The sequence below is a fragment of the Artibeus jamaicensis genome, unplaced genomic scaffold, assembly GCF_021234435.1.
Source record: "Artibeus jamaicensis isolate MK-2021 breed Jamaican fruit bat unplaced genomic scaffold, CSHL_Jam_final contig_908, whole genome shotgun sequence".
NCBI classification, from domain to species: domain Eukaryota; kingdom Metazoa; phylum Chordata; class Mammalia; order Chiroptera; family Phyllostomidae; genus Artibeus; species Artibeus jamaicensis.
This window is the reverse complement of record NW_026522009.1, coordinates 2685407-2703303: the sequence shown is the minus strand read 5'-3', so window position 1 is coordinate 2703303 and position 17897 is coordinate 2685407. Positions and strand designations below refer to the sequence as shown.

The 17897-nt window shown below is 35.3% G+C and overlaps 1 pseudogene; it reads left to right on the top strand.

Annotated features, from left to right (window-relative positions):
• Window positions 1-475: 475 nt before the first annotated feature.
• LOC119036505 (elongation factor 1-delta-like) overlaps window positions 476-17897 on the top strand; it is a 142949-nt pseudogene continuing 125527 nt past the window's right edge.

Here is a 17897-nt window from a genome sequence, read left to right as displayed (position 1 = left end):
TTCTCTTTGGCCATTATTTGCTTTCTTCTGATCCACTCCATTGATTTGAGTCCCAGTTTCCTTTTCATCGCTGTTGGTTTCCTGTGCAATTCCATTCATTTCAATTAGTTTCATCTTCATATGTTTGTCTAATTTGTGGCTATAATCAACCAGTTCTGTGAGGATCCTGATCACCAGTGTTTTAAACTGTGCGTCTGAGAGTTTTGCTATTTCTTCATCACTTAGATTTATAGGCTCTGGGGCTTTGAGATCTTCTTGAGCCATTTTTGGTCTGTTCTCTCCCTTTAAGCCTTGGACTCTCAGGTCGCTTGGATGTGACGCTATATGTGGGGGCGTAGTCAGAGCAGGGAAATGGTGACTCCCTCTGCTGTTTCTCGCCGCTGGGTGGGGAGCGGAGTCTTAGGTGGTTCACCTGGGCCGCGCCACTCAGAGTTGCTGGGTTATGATGCTGTATGTGGAGATGGGGTCAGCGGAAATGGCGGCGGCCTCCGCTGCCACTTGCAGCGTGGACCTGTTGGGTCCCGTCCAATCGCCCACTCCCTCGCTTGTCTATCTGCTCATGAATGCGTGACCACAGTCAACCCACAGCCCTGCTCCCTCCCTGCTCCTTCGCTGTTTCCCTGCGGTCGCTCACTGAGTCACTTACTAGGTCCGACCCTGCTCCTGGGTTCCGTGCGCCTGACTTCATCTGACCGAGTTTTTCTGTGCAACCCTGCTCCGACAGCTGCTGGTTTCGCGTCTCTTACAGGTCAGGCTGAAGAATTTGTTGTTATCAGATTTCCAAAAAGTTCAATTTTCTGTGTTCTGACTATGTTTTCTATTGCTAATATTTAATTGTCTCTAAACTTGGTTGTGAGAGAAAGCACAGCGTCTCCACCTATGCCTCCATCTTGGCGGAAGTCCAGAGTCAGTATTCTTACAGTTTGTCTATAAAATACATAAATGTACAGATAAAAATAGACAAAATTGGGTCTTGGACATAGATCTAAAATGTGAATGGATATGGTAGAAGTTTCACAATTGGCAGCTGACACCTTGTAGCATATTCTCTTTTCAGTGGTACCTTGTGATTTGATGTCATTCAACTGATTCCATATAACTATACAAAGGCAAGATACTTGCATCAGAGGAAAGTAGGACATTTCAGTTTTAAAACGGGATAAATATGACACATTTATTTTATGACATGCTTTATTAAAACAGTAATGACAACAACAGCAATAAATATATAAATCAATGGAATTTTTTCATTTGAGATTTGAAAGATTTAGTGGTAGGTGAATCAACGAAACTCTTCCAAGGTAGAGAGCCATCTAGTCCAGTGCTGAGGATTTAAAGACTTTGCAAAAGTGTTACAGTGAACTATATTTCACACTCCCTTATTTTCTCAATCTCAGCTGCAGCTGAAGTTTTTAGTTATTATAGTAACCTCCTCATTGACCTTCTTGTTTCTATCTTGCCAGCACATCTCTCATTCTCCAGAGCAATTAAATCATCTCATCTCATTTATCACATGTAGAATAAATCTTAACACATTTATTGTGGGCTGCAACCCTGTAAGGAGTTGTACTACTTATCCTTTCAGTCTTATTGTTGTGTCTCTCTTCTCCTGCTTCATATATTGCAGGAATAGCTATCTGGTAGCTTGATAAGTTCATTGAGGTGCACCGATATATAGCATTATAATATTTTCAAGTATACTAACTATGATTCATTATTTGTATACATTGGAAGCCAATCACCACAATAAGCCCATTTAACATCCATCACTATACATAATTACAGATTTTTTTCTTTGTGTTGAGAAGTTTTAGGTCTATTCTCTTAGCAACTTTCAAATATACAATACAGTATTATTAACTATAGTTATATTGTTCAATACAGACCAATAAATTATTTATTTTATAATTAGAAGCTTGTGTCTTTGACCCCCTCCACTTACTTTTTCTCAACCCTGGCAATCATCAATCTGGTGTGTTATTTGTATTTATGAGCTTATGAGCTAGTTTTTGTTAATTCTGCATATAAGTGAGATCATATGGTATTTGTTCTCTGTCTGTTGACTTATTTCACATATTATAATGCCTTCAGGTTCTCTTCTCATATAATTCTCATATACATATATATATATGCACACATATATATCACATTTTTTAATTCACTCATTGATAGATGTTGCATATATTTTCTCAAGTAAATGTTTTCATTTTCTTTAGATACATACTCAGAAATGGAACTGCTAAAACACATGTTAGTTCTGATTTTAGCTTTTGGGGGAATGTCTCTTATAGTGGCTGCACTAATTTCATTTCCCACCAGGAGTGCACAAGGGTTCTCATTTCTCCACATTCTGACTACTTACTTCTTGTTTATTTGACAATAGCCATTCGAATAGGTACGGGGTGTGATTTTGCTTTGCATTTCCCTGATGATGAGTGATATCGAGCACCTTTTCATGTACCCGTTGGCTGGCTACCTGTCCATCTTCTCGGGAAAATGTTGATTCAGAGCCCCCATCTATTTTTTAAATTGATTTTTTGCTATTAAGTTGAATAAGTTCTTTGTATATTTTGGGTATTAATCTCTTATCAAATACATGATTTGCAAATATTTTCTCTCATTAAGTAGGCTGCATTTTAAATTTGTTGATGGTCTCCTTTCCTGTACAGAAGTTTTTAGTTCGATATAGTCCCACTTACTGATTTTTGCTTTTGTTGCCTTTGCTTTGGTGTCAAATCCAAAAAATCAGCATGAAGACTGATACCAAGAAGTTCATTGCCTAAGTTTTCTTCTAAGAGTTTTATCATTTCGTTCTTATGTTCAAGTCTTTAATACATTTTAAGTTAATTTTTGTGTACAGTATAAGATAGTGATCTAGTTTTATTCTTTTGCAAATGACTGTTCAGTTTCCCCAATAATAGTAATTAAGGCTGTCTTTTCCCTATTGTATATCCTTGACTCCTTTGTCATAAGTTATTTGACCATGTACGCATGGATTTATTTCTGGGTTTTCTATTCCGTTACCCTGATCTATGTGTCTTTCTTCATACTTTTGCTATACTGTTTTTATTACTATGCTTTTGTAATAGGATTTGAAACCAAGGAGTATGGTGCCTCTTGCTTTCTGTTTTTTTGTTTTTTCCTTTTATCAACATTGTTTTGGCTGTTTGGGTTCTTTGTGGTTCTACACAAAATTTAGGATTGTTTTTCTTCTGTGAAGAATATCATTGGAATTTTGATAGGGATTGCATTGAATTTGTAAATTTATTTGGGTAGTATAAAGATTTTAACAATGTTAATTTTTTCAGTTCATGAGCACAGAATGTTTTTTTGCATTTATTTGTATATTTTTCAACTTTTTAAAAATTAATCTTACAATTTTCAGTTTATAGATCTTTCACTTATTAGTTAAGCTCTTTCCTGTTTTTTTAAATCTTTTTAATGTAACTGTAAATTGTATTGTTTTCTCATGGTTTATTAGTATATATAAACACAAACAGGAACCATTTTTTATGTTGATTTTGTATCTAGTTGCTGTTTTAAGAAGTACTACTAATTCTGCCTTAGGTTCTTTCCTGATATCTGAATGCTCATCTGAAAGATCTCTGCAGAGCTAGCATCTTCTTAGCATTCAGATTTTCAGTTCAATGACATCTTTCATCTTCAGACTAAGGTAGTTTCCCACCCCCATTTACTTTCCATCACAAAATCTTGTTTTATATTTTTCAAAGTGTATTATTATGCAAACTATTTTTTTGTATCACAATTCTATGTGATTCATTGTTCATAGTCTTCCACAACTCGAATGTAAGAATGTAAGCTCCCTTTGGGGAGGGCATCTCTGCTATATGTGCCAAACTTCTAACAGTGTCTGACACATAATAGGTGCACGTTACTTGTTGAATAAATGAAACTTCATGATGATTCAGAATCCCTTCCAAAGGCTGCATTTTACCACAATCACACCTCATTTATTAAGTATCTGCTGAAATACAGACTCCAAAGAGAAAATTGATGCATAGGCATGCTCTTTAGCTGTTTATGGTTTTAAATGGATAAAACAAGTACTGACAAATACAAAGAAATTATTAAAAAAGGGAAATAGAGTATTCACATAACAAAACATCAAGTTGTACAATTTAAAAATATAATTTTTATTTGTCAATTATACCTCAGTAAAGATTGCAGGGGTGGGGGAAAAATGAGGTAGATCTTTGTATTAGAAGATAGTAAAAATCAACAAAAATTTCTGTGGTAATTGGCATGCACTGAAGAAGCAAAATTTGCAGCACATTGCAAAAAGTACGTTAGGGTAGAATAGAAATATAGGAGAGCTGGCATGATCCTGAGGTGAAGAAATACTTAAATGCATGTCTGTTTGAAAATGAATAATAAGGAAGATCTAATGTAAGCTAAACTGTTATCACAGGTGGGTCAAACAAAGCACTACAGCATTTAGAATGGAAAGAACGTGTCTTCTCATATATTAATATATAATGCAAGTTATGGTATTGAAATACCTGTATATTTTGAAATTTCATTATCACTGTGAAGTGTTCTATATGAAAATGGTCATTAATTGTAATATGGGTCATCTATTTAATTTTATGCTTTATATTAGCTTTTGCAGTAAGTCTAGTATGACTAGTTGAACTGATTCACATTTTTCTCTGGCATTTGATACTAATAAATAATGTTTTATTCTTGGATAAATAATTCATTCCTACTGCATAAACAAGTAATGAATAAGAGACTGTCACAAGTGAGACAACATTGGTAGAAGACAACGTTCAGAATAAGTTGGAATTCATAGGGTCAGAGAGGAACCACATGAGGATGTAACAGGCTCTTCTTGAATTATATTCATTGAGAAAACGGGGGACTACTATATCATTCTCATTGTCTGCACACAGTGTTACAACAAAGTGGAATAAAGTTAATGTCTTCAAGGGAGAGAAATCTGTCATTTTCCTGACTGTAGAACTGCATCCATAACTCTATCAGGACATCTTACAACTTGAAACATATGGCCAACAAGTGCTGGCATATTGCTGAAAGTAATCTGACTGAGCAGGCAACTTTCACCTTTCTGATGAAAGTAACCATAACTCCTGGAGTTGATGTAATTTTGTGATTTAGGGACCAATCTTAATCATACTTGCACATCCTACTGCTTTTCCAAAAGTACTATGGAAATTGTGCTACGGTGTCTGTTTGGGTTTTTTTCAAACTGGACTTGAATACAACTTAATGTTATGTTTCTTTTTGTCTGCAACTAATACATTTGTATAGACTTATGAAGAAAAATATAATTTTAGAGAGTTTATTACTGTGAAATCCCAGCTCACGTTGAGAGGAAGTGGATGGTGTTGTTGATATACTTGGTCTGAGTAACGCAGTCTTTGATATAAAGATATAAAATTTTAATTTAGATCTGGGAAAGCTAATAGTCATTTGTGAGTAAAAAAATAAAATAATCACCTACTTTTATACACTTTCTTATAATAGAAAAATAGGGTAGAAATGCTTCATTTATATTGATAAAATATTTCATTTTTAAAGATTTCTGAAAAAGTGACCTAAAAATAATTAATATCTTTAAGAAAATTTTAAAGTTATTTATTTGAAAAGAAAACAAGGCAAATCAACTGTTCTTTAAAATGTAGGACCTGGACAAATAATTGACATCTGCAGATTTATTATCCTCTTATTTTTGTTGTTATTCTAATTTTTTATTAACATGTCTATGAAGATACCTATTTAATAGCTATCTACAAAATTTCAAGAAATATTTAATGCTACATTTTCATCGCTTTATCATAACTTTATGAGATCAATGGGTGTTTTGCTCTAGACTTCATTATCAGCTGATATTATAATATAAAAATACCTTTCTATTAAAAAAATATGTATTGTAGCTTGTAAGGCCAAGTGCCTTGGGGGAGCACGCAGGATGAAGGGTGGAGGTAAGGGTAGGTGGACTGGTTTCCTGAAAGGGTTGCCAAGTCAGATTCATAGCAACCCTTTAGTACATCCAGACTGCTAAAAGATGACATTAACCAACAGAGGAGATCAGATGGCTGGATTATGAAAGCTCAGATCCAACTAGGAAAGGCAGTTGTTGGAAATTTCAAACCAATACAAGCTGACAAATACTAACAAGTTCTAAACGTCCAGCATTAAGTAGTACAAGAATTTGAGTTTGGAAAGAGGATTATCTAGTATGGGTAGCAGATTGCTGGAGCCTGGGATACATTTGAGAGAACATTTTGAACAAAGTGAGCAGGTTTTAACAATTTGCTTTCATTGCAACATGCAATTATAGCTGATAAACTATTACTAAAAACTGTATGAATGTCTTAAAATATATGCTCTCAAAATGTTAATACATCTGGAATATATGAAAGATTGTGTCCAGTTTTGAGTAGACAGGAAAGAATACCTAGCAGGAGCTGACATCATAGAGGCACACTGAGGAAACTGTCCTGAACTGGAGAGGGCAGTTCTTTGGATCCTCCCTCCCTCCCACTTGCGGTCACCTGTCCACACTTGAGTTAGCTACATTTCCCTAGAAACTTGAGGAAAAAAGACCTGAAAAGAGAGTAGAGCCTAAAATGGCTCTAAGAGGAAACAGGCATATCAATGATAGATGGTGCTATTCCTTGACTAGTTTCTTATTGTCTCTCTAACAAATTACCATACACTTAGTGGCTTAAGATCACATATATTTATTATCTTATAGTTCTGGCTGTTAGAGTCTGAAATGGGTCTCACAGGGCTAACCTCAAGGTGATCACAGAGCTCAGTTCTCCTGGAGGTTTAAGAGGAGAACATGCACCTTGCCTTTTCCAGCTCCTAGAAGCCATCTACATTCCTTGTCTCGTGATTGCACCACTCTGACCTCCGGTTTCATCCTCACAACGTCCCTCTTAGAACTCGGACTTTCTTGCCTCCCTTTTATGAGGACTCACATGATTTCACTGGGCCCATCCGGATAATCCAGGATACTCTCTACATTCCAAAATGCTTAACTTCAATAATGTTTTTTTGCCATGTAAGCTAATAGATTCATAGGTTCAAGAAATTATAACTTTTTAACACTTTGGGCAGGGAAGGGGGTGGGAGGGCATATTTACCTACCATATCCCTTTTCCAAATTTGTAGGGTATTTTGGTATTTGCTTATATTGAAATGTGCCATATTATAAGAATATAAGATATAAAACAGATTAATATTCTTCCTGTTTCTTGATGTTTGGACATTTTTGATTCCCAAATATAGGCAGCCATTACTTGTTTAGCAGATTTTAAATGCAGGATCTAAAGAATAAATATGTCATCAATATTTATTGAATTAACTCTCTCAAATCAATGTGTGACAAAAATTTTCAAGAGAGAATATATACAAAAATATGTTAATAATAATCAAGACATTATTATTAAAATATAAATACTGAAATATATGATACACATTATATAATATGTAATAAATATAATATGCATTATATAACATATAACATATAGTATATAATATATGATTACTGAAAACATTTACAGAATAATTTAATAGATTATTTGCACAGTACTATTAATTTTATACTATTCTATTAAGAATTATACTAACATGATCTGTATCTTCAATAGGAATCTCATCTACTGAAAATCTTGGCTTATGCTAAAACATGTTATTGTGTCATACATATTTATTAAGTAAATAAAAGTTGTCATCAGGCCAATTTCTTTCAAGGGTTATAAGCCTCAAATTCTTTTCCTTTAAAACATTTATGAGAGACTTGAAGTTTATGCTATTTATTTTTATTTCCCCTCCTAGAATTTTTTTTTTTGATTCAAACTCTACACTCTTGATTTAAGATGTCCCAGGCCAAGTACCTTTATGGTTACAGTGAGCATAGATGAATGGATTTTAATCTGTAAACCCAAGAGATATTAGAAGTTCTCATATCTCTTTCCATGAGTATTTTTAAGAGCAGATGTACGTCTATTTCATGCACAGATTGTAAAGTGTTAGGATGCAGGGACGGGGTCTGTGGAGCAAGTAGAGGTCCAAGTATACCCAGGGGGCAACTCTTTACTCAGGAGCAAGTAGAGGTCCAAGTATACCCAGGGGGCATCTCTTTATTCAGAAGATACATCTCTTTGTCTAGGGGGCATATCTTTATTCAGGAAGCATCTCTTTATGCTGGTGGTATTTAAATGCATACATGTGTAAGGGAAGAAGCTAATCTGAAAAAGCTACATACTATTATTCCAACTATCTGACATTCTGGAAAAAGCAGAACTATGGGGACAGTAAAAAGATCAGTGATTGCCAGATGTTTGGGAAAGGAAGAGAGAAGGTAAGAGTTGATAGGTAGATTTTTAGGGCAGTGAAACTGTTCTGTATGATACAGAAATTGTGGATAAATAACATGCATTTGTCATAACTCATAGAACTATAATACAACACAAGAGTGAATTTTAGTGTAAACTGTGGACTTTAGCTAATAATAATGGATCCATACTGGTTCATCAGTTGTAACAAATGTACTACCCTAATGTATGTTGTTAACAAGAGGGAAAACTGTCTGTGAATAGTGAGAAAGGGACATATGGGAATTTTCTGAAAAAGAAAAAGTGCATAGATGTGGCTCTTGTTGGAAGTGATGTCATAATTGCAGAGTTGACCCCTGGACTGACACAGGGATTCTGGACTCTGCCAAAGGAGAGAGTTTCCAGGTTGAGTTTCAGTGGCATATAATCTTGCTGCAAAGGATCATAATAGAGCTCGGTTTCTTGTCTTTATGGAATATGACTCTCTTTCAGCTTTTTGTTACTGCAATCTGGATTCTCTCGTCACAGATTATTGGAGGGCAAATCATTTTTATGTCCCTCACTGATCTCTTCAAGCAAAGAGCATATTCCATGAAATTGAGGCACTCCTCTCTGACTCCCTGTACACTCTACCCTTAAGGAAGTTTTATTAAAGTATTTGAAAGACCTTAAATGTGGTGACTGTGGCCCAATTCGGACCATGTCTACTCCCTTGTTGTGCCACCTTCTTATGGTCACAGTCCTCAAATTACTTCAAATATCTTATCCTGAAGACATTGCTGGTTCTCATTAATTCATTTGTGAGTCCTCTGCAAGGGGATGAAGTTTCCATGGTTGATCAAGTGTATCCATTTTGCTGCTTGAAAATATGGCTAAATGAGCTGAGGATAGGAGAATGCCGTCATCGATTTCACTAAAAGTGAGTCAGCCAGTACTGCTGGGTTAAGACACCTATGAAAGTTAAATGTTTTATATAAAAGTTAAGGTTGTGTTAAGGCTGTATTTACAACATAAGAAAATCAGACTGAATTTTTTTGTTCAGTGTGTTTAGATCTGTAGATATGACAAAAAGTTCTAAGAATTTTTTATTTTTATAGAAAATTAATTTCATTTTTATACAAGGTGGGGCAAAAGTAGGGTTATAGTTTTTTTGTAGGGAAAATAATATAATAATAAATAATAAGCAAGAATAAACTTGGTTTTGCATATAAACTGCTATAAACTTACTTTTTCCTCACCCTGTGTGAAATCAACATTAATGATGTTCTTTAATCCAAACATGAATATTTATAACTAATTTTTTTAATTATAAAATTGTGAATATTATTAAAAATAAAATGAACAGTTCAAAGAATCATATGGTGAAATAAATTTCTCTCCTAAATTCCAACTGCCTAGTCATATTTCCCAGAGTATTTTCTATGGAATGATTTCTAGTTTGTTGTTCTAAAATTACCTATGCATATATAGGCTTATATAAGGGAGTATGTAATGTATATCTTTAAAAATATGATGACTCACACACACACTATATAAACATATTTTGACATCATCACATGTAATGCTTCATCAATCATGAGTATATGGGTACGGATGTGTGATGTGTGTGTATAATGAGTATGTTTTTTTGTGGTTCAGAAATACGCTTCTGGGAAAAAAATGCAGACTCGCCTTTAATTATTGGAATGTACCTCTAATGATAATCACCTGATATAGCAAAAAGCTTTGTCTAGAGCCATGTAGCTTATATCTTGAGAACAGAGTATAAGTTACAGCAGATCATTAAGGGCAACAATGGATTTCCTGAACCCATGTTAGTCTTGCAAGACTTCATAAATTTATTGCAGTCTTGGAGTGCTCTGACGTGACACAGTACTTCAAAAGTTTACATCTGGCCCTTGGCCAAATAATACAGTTTTAGTTTGACTGTCAGTGGAAAATATTCAATTAGATGAATGCACAGTGGAATGAGCTCTTCCTACAGGATTCAAACTCACCAAAATATTGCCATGTAATTTCAGTAGGACTCAATTTCTCATACAGCATTGCCACTCTGAATGTTAAATGAAATGAAATATGCTTTATTTTCTGGCAATAGCCTGATTGGTAGATTATAAACGTACCCCATTCCAAAGATGTCTTACTTTTATGCCAGAAATTCAGAATTAGAAGGCAGCAAATTGTGGTCTTTAAAATCCTCTGGAGAGGCCTCAGTAAATGGAACTATTTGTATTTTTTGGCTAGATCATAGGCAGCTTAATATTACCCAGTAATGTACTCCATTTTTCCAAATAAGAAACCCTTTGCATATCTGTATGGTTTGCAATGGGAAAGCACATTTAAAGACTGGTTCATGAGTAGATCTTTAAAAGATCTATAATGCTAGCCAAAGTTTATTTGCCATGTAAGCAAAAGTATTAATTATTTTCTCTAAAACCAGTGGCTTTTAATGACCAACAGAACATTTTTTCTTTCATGCCCAGTGTTACTCTATGTAATAAATTACACACACACACACACACACACACACACACACACACCCCAGAAGTGATTAATGAGAACTCAATTTTCCATAGTGTGTATAAGAATCATTTGTTAAAAAGGAAAACTCATAAACTATGGAAGTCATGGTAAGTGAAAGGCTTGCGTTTAGTCACCTGTATATAGTTTAATTTAAGGTTCTTTGAGTTTCAGATATAGAACTCTGGATGGCAGGATAACAGCAGGGAAGGGGAACATAAATGATTTGTGAGAAGAAGCTGGGGGTTGGATAGGGGAGTTGTTTCTCATTCCTTGATTTGCTTTTTTGCATGTGAGATTCTTGTCTTGTATCTTTTGGCTTTTTCAAGCCACAGTTACACTGCTTGATGTCATTTTATTGTTGAAACAACCTGCAGAAATGACATTTCCTAACTCTGGAGACTGGGAAAAAAATGCAAAGAACTGGATGCTTTCTTCTACTAACAGGTAAAATGCAAGATATTTGTATACATAATTTTAAGACTAGTGGGGGATAAATAGGAGAGAGCTTCACCAGCTTATATTTTTTATGTGAAGAGTCCATCCTGTTTTTCTTTTTAAAGATTTTATTTATTTTTAGACAGAGGGGGAGAGAGACATCAATGTGTGGTTGCCTCTTGCACACCCCCACACTGGGTACCTGGCCTGCAACCCAGGCATGTGTCCTGACTGGGAATTTAACCAGCAACCCTTTGGTTCACAGTCTGGTGCTCAGTCCACTGAGCCACACCAGCCAGGGCCAAGAGTCCATCCTCTTAACTCTGGCTTGTCAGAGGTTACTTTAAATGTTGTATGGCAACCCAAAATTTAAATAGTAGGCCTAGCTACCAGTAAAAATTGGGATGCTGGCAAACTATTTTCAAAGCTTCTTTTACCACCACCACACATCTCTCCTTCTTTCTTCACCAACGACTACCTAATAGTTTGCTTTCCTGACCTTCTGCAAATTGACTTGTTCTACATACATTCCTTCATCTTCCTGCAATTGTAAAAGTACTTTAGTAGTTGTCCAGTTAATTTTACATGATCTGTGTTGGAATGCCAGTGAATGTGGGACCACTGGAGGAGCTCATCCCCAGAGGCCCGTCCTTTTCCCTGATTGTTTTCTCTGTTGGGATATGTATGTATATAAAGCCACGTAACTGTAAGATGCTGAAGAGGAAAGGTGCACAAAGTGGAAGTCTTTACCTTGTTCCATTTCTGAGTGATAGCATCTGTGAACAATGTAATATTTCCCCTTTAAGAAATTTTCTATATGCAGAAATAGAAATGAAATAAAGCTATATATATTCTCTGTATCTCTTTTCAATTAATCCATTTTGAATTACTTTAATAGATAGACATCCTTTAAGTTCTTTTTAACTATTATGCTACATTTTGGTGTATAAAGGCATTATATTTAATGAACCAATTTTCCACGAATAAGTGTTTAGTTTCTTCTTATGTTGTCAGCTAACAACAGCCATGAAACCAACAAAACCACTATTGTGACCATAGATCTCTTCATAAACGTCTCTGAATGCTTACTTAGTTAAACACAATTTAAATTACTGAGTCAAGGAAGTATATAATGTTAATTTTTTTTACTTATGATCAATTTTCCCTCCAGAAATTTTCTCCTTGTTTACACTTCTATGTGCAAAATATTTTTCAGGGGTTATTTGGAAGAAGACATTTTTAGAACTCTGTTAGATATTTGAGACCAATTAGTACAAGCATTTTATACAGTGAACAAAACATCTGTGCCCTTTCAACTTCTCTGGTCTACTTGGTACATGTGCAGGGAGGTTTGCCATGAGAAGGCAGTGTCTCCCAGACAAGAATCTTCAAAGGAGCAATGCTTTGAGAGGTCAACTGATCTTTTTGGCTTTACACATTGCTAACTACTAAAAGGTCCATGGTTTTGAGGGTGAAAATCAGCAGAGAAAGCCAAACGTGGAACTTGTCAGTATGGCAAGTGTTTAATATGTTCTTTGACTATTGAATGAATTTTCCTGGCTCAAGTGTAAAATATGTACACTGAAAGACAGCATCATTTGGGGGAATCTTGTTCCCAGAGTATATTAGGTTGACACCAAGAGCTGAAATCCAGAATGTGTTTCAATGTTATGAGTTGGTGAATAAATAGCTCTTTTGACTGGACTATATTACTTAGGAATATATTAGTACTAAATATTGTGATTCCATTAAAAAGAATGGAAGAACATTTTATGACCAGCAAGTTATATCCTTTCCTTCAAGAAAACTAATGAAATCTTGTTACATAAGGACAGGGATTCCTGCCCCTGGAGCCACAGTCTGGTCTTCACCTGCCTGTTAGGAACCAGGCCTCCAAAAGGTTGGAACCACTGACATAGGACACTTATATTCTGTTTTTTTTTAAATAAATGATAAAAGCTGAAAGTTTGTTTTAGTAATGGTTTTAAAATTTATATGCCATTTTCTACAATTTTTTTCTCTTTGTGGAATTTTGTAATTTCACAAATATTAAAAATATGCTCAATATCAGAGATTCTGTGATAGTTAAAGTTAAGGATGCGATTTTAGTGTTGTGCTATTGTTATTCCTAGGAACTCACAAATGCCTGAGTCATGAATCCTGCCAAAGGCCTCTCCCTCAACTCCATGACGTTCCCATGGAAGCTGTTCAATGAATTAATTTACTTCTTTGGAATTGTCTAGTCAATAGCTGTGTAATTTCCCAATTCTTTAATGCAGATTATTGGTGGGGGGAGGCTGAGCCAGAGCTTTGGCATAGGCCTGGGGTTCTAAGTGGGATCTCTGACTTTGAATACTCCTGCTGCTATTAAAATTTCAGAGGGCACAGTAGGCCCAGAGAGCAACTGGGTCAGGGCTGCCCCAGGAGGGAAGCATGTACTCCTCCTCAGCTGCCAGGGCAAGTACAAAGTTTGAGAGGGAAGGTGAGGCAGGGACCCTGCTTTGTAAGGCACAATGGTAAAATAAGATCCACAGAATGCCCAGGTTCTCTTCAGTCATACTGATAAAAGTAATGCTGAACTACTTTTCAGAAATTTGTGTGGAACCATAAACAACCCTGAATATCTGCAGCAATTTTGAGAAAGAAGAACAAAGCTGGAGATCGCAATACCTGATATCAAACTGTATTACAAACCCACCGTAATCAAAACAGCCTGGTACTGGCATAAAAACAGGCACATAGACCAATGGAACAGAACAGAGAGAGAGCCCAGAAATAAACTCAAGTGTCTACAGTCAATTAATATTTCAGAAAGAGGGAAGAAGCATAAAATGGAGTAAAAATAACCTCTTCAACAAATGGTGTTGGGAGATCTGGACAGCTACATGCAAAAAAATGTAACTCGATCACTAACTTACACCATACACAAAAATAAATTCAAGTTGGATAAAAGACTTAACTATAAGTCCTAACACCATAAAAAAAAGTTCTAGAGAAAAACATTGGCAGGAAAATCTCAGACATTCCACACAGTGATATCTTCACAGATATGTCCCCTAAGCAAGGGACATAAAAAAAGAATCAACAAATGGGACCTCATCAAATTAAAAAGCTTCTGCCTGGCTAAAGGAAACAGCATTAAAATGAAAAGAGAGCTAACTGTATGGGAAAACATATCTGCCAATGACACCTCGGACAAGGGCTTGAGCTCCAAAATATATAAAGAACTCATGTGACTCCACTACAGGAAGACAAAAAAATTTTTAAAAATTGGCAAAAGACTTAAACAGATACTTCTCCAAGGAGGACATACAGAGGGCCCAGAGACACATGAAAATACAGACAACTGTAATTGAACAATAATAAAATAATTTAAATTTTAAGAAAGTAATGCTGACGTAGTATATATTACGCACTCTAAAACATTCATACTGTTATGCATGCAGTCTTCTAGGCACCTCACATAGAGCAACTCATTTATAATTGTCATAACAACTCTGCTAGGTAGGTGTGCAGAAGAAAACTGAGATCCAGTGATGGTATCTGCCCCCAAATCACACTATGAGTTGGCATTTGAACCTAGATGGTCTCGTTTCAGAGCTGATGCTTATCACCATTTTGCTATACTTTTTCTTTAAAGGAGGATATGAGAATAGAGCAGATGAAAAAGAATTTGGTATTGGTTGACAGAAGGTATGTTTAATTTGACAGGAGAAAATAATTTTAACTATATTTAAAATTAAGTCCTTATCACGTAGTTTATATCTTCATTTAATTCTCATAATAATCATTTGAAGCAGACACCTACTGATCTTATTTTGAAGTTGAAAAATCTAAGAAGGTGACTAAAGTAACACTCAAGGTAAAAAAAATTGATAACTTGTGAAATTAGGAATTGTTAACTATATTTTTCATTCATTCTGCCAGGCTTGTCTGTCAGGCTATGTGAGGAGGAAAGCTTTCTTCCCCAATGTCTACCTTCTCTTGCGAGTAGCATATTTCGCTGTTGTAGGAGTCATTTTTTGAGTGACATTAATTGTCCTGATCCCACACATGATTTACTCTTGTTTATATATTTTTCAATACAAATGGTATACTCCATTTTTTACCCCGGGTTACAGCACCTACCGCTGCTACCTTCTAAGGAAGGTTTCTTCTGGTATTCCTCACTGAGCTAATAGAGGGCCATTATCAACAAATTAGTGTGTTTTTATTGACATTTCTAAATTTACAATATGTTCAGCAACACAGACAATGAAAACAATTAGATTGTTGCTGCTCCACAAAGTTGTGCTTCCTTTCTGAACATTAATTTTCCAAACCATGGTATCTTTTATTAGCTTTTTCAGAGTCATAAGAAAAATACTTTCTACTCTCTTTACTTCTAACACAATGGTTCCATTTCTCAAGGCTTCTATTTTTCCAGGATTTACCCCAATCCTGACAAAAGTTTATGTTTGAAAAAGTCCAATCTACTTTTCAATTGCACGTATTTCTTTTCTTTTTTTTTTTTTGACAGAAAGAATAGCATATTACTGGTAGAATTTAAAATGTTTCTTTTTTCTTTGTTTTGGGCTTAGACATGTATTCTCTGCACACACTCTTCTATATTCCGCTTTGTCAGTTTCTACAAGAGCCAAGGATTAGCAGGTCTCTCCAAAGCATCTGTTATGTAAAGCAAACAAAACAAAATTAAACAAATACCTCCCCATTATCCTCTTCCCAATTGTAGCATTTTTCACACAGGAAATAGACTTTTACAACAGGCTTTGACATATTGATTCATCTGGCCTTTTTTTTAGTGGATTTGGTCTTTCTTGTATCTTCTTTCCACTTTCCCTGACACAGGGCACACGTGTTTCTCCAGCTACGATCACTAGATCCTTTTGAAACTACCAAGTGGTTTCAGAAGAATTCTTCCCCATGGTTTCTAGCTTTTGCTTTTCAAATGCATTTACATTTAACCAAGTTGATTCATTATGAAAAAAATAAGTTCCCAGTTGTTCCAATTATAAGCTATTTTCTATGCTTTCAAAGAGACAGCCTCAAATGTTTCTTCATCTGTCTCTCTCTTGGTAAGTCAATTCAAGCTTTCTTTATGAAATCTTACCATTCTATTAAATCAACATGAATGAGTCTTAGGCACATTTCTTAAGAAAAAAATTTGGATATCTTTATTTTATATACTCTTCTTTAGAAATGATTGTAGTGGATATATCATTGTTTCTTTTTCCTATCTCTCTAGCTTGGCCTCTAAGATCTCTAACTTATACCTAAGAAAATTTTTGTCCTTCCATAGGTCACTTAGTGTGCCTGCCTTCACTTTTCTTACTTTTTCCCATTTTTCTTATTGAAAATGTATGATAAATCTTTTTTTCTGAAGTGTTTCATATTTTAGTCAGTATGAAAACAGAAGAAATGTGAAAGACAGGAGATTGCTGGCTTTCTCTGTCCTATACCTGACCGGCTGCGATCTGAATTGGTTAGTTAACATTGGATTGATCTAAAAATGCACTTAATTAAACTATTTAGTTTGTACTTAGGCATGCCTATTGAAAGTTTTAATGCCCATTGTCTTATATCTTGACCTAAGATGCTGGGAGAGTTTGATCTATTTTGATTGCTTTCTTCCTTAGAATTGAATTCAAATGATTGAAAATAGAAATTTATCAATATTACCTTCTAAAACTTCAAACAGTTTACTGGGTACTATTCTGCCTCCTTGCCATAATTGAAACCCCAAGTACTAATTTCCCCTATAGCAAGTTTAAATGGGTGTTGCCTCTCTTACTATGTTCCATGAACCTCGGGACCAAGAAAAGGGGGTGGTAATTCTCTATTGCTGCTTCCAGGTGATAATTCCCTTGTATTAGTTTGCTGCCATAACAAAGTACCACAAATTGAGTGATGTAAACAACAGAAATTTATTTTCTCATAATTCTGGAGGCTAGAAGTCTCAGATCAAGGTGTAGGCAGAGGTTTTTCTTTGTGTATGGATGGCTGTCTTCTCACTGGGTCTTCACATCATCTTCCCTCTATGGCTGTCTGTAACCTATTGCCCAAAGGCACATAAGTCAACTAGATTAGGGTTTACCTTGCTGACTCCATTTAACCTTAAGTGCCTCTTGAAAGACCTTGATACTGAGGGTGAGAATTTTAACATATGAATTGCAGGGTGGGAAGCCGGTCAGCCCAGAACACCCTCCTACTCGTTCCTGTACCTTTGAAAAAGAGCTTCTACTGCCCTATTTCTCTCTTGGTTATTGATAATCGCTGACCTGATTATTCTCATATACTTATCGAAAATTTAAGCACCTTATTTACAAATCTAGCCCTCATCTTGAATAAGTTCAGAGCCATATCAATATCCCAACTTTCAATAATCTGTTTTAGGCAGTTCTTCAAATTCCTTCACTCCTCTCTTCCACAATCACCCTTTGAATCCTATCATCACCCATAACTGCTATATCCAAAAATCTCTAAATTAAATGTCCCTGTTTTTTATTCCACTTGCTTATTCTATGACTGTAATTTTAATTCCTCATCACCATCATGAGAAAACATTTGAACTCTAATTTTTACCAATATTTCACATTTCTTCATCCACTT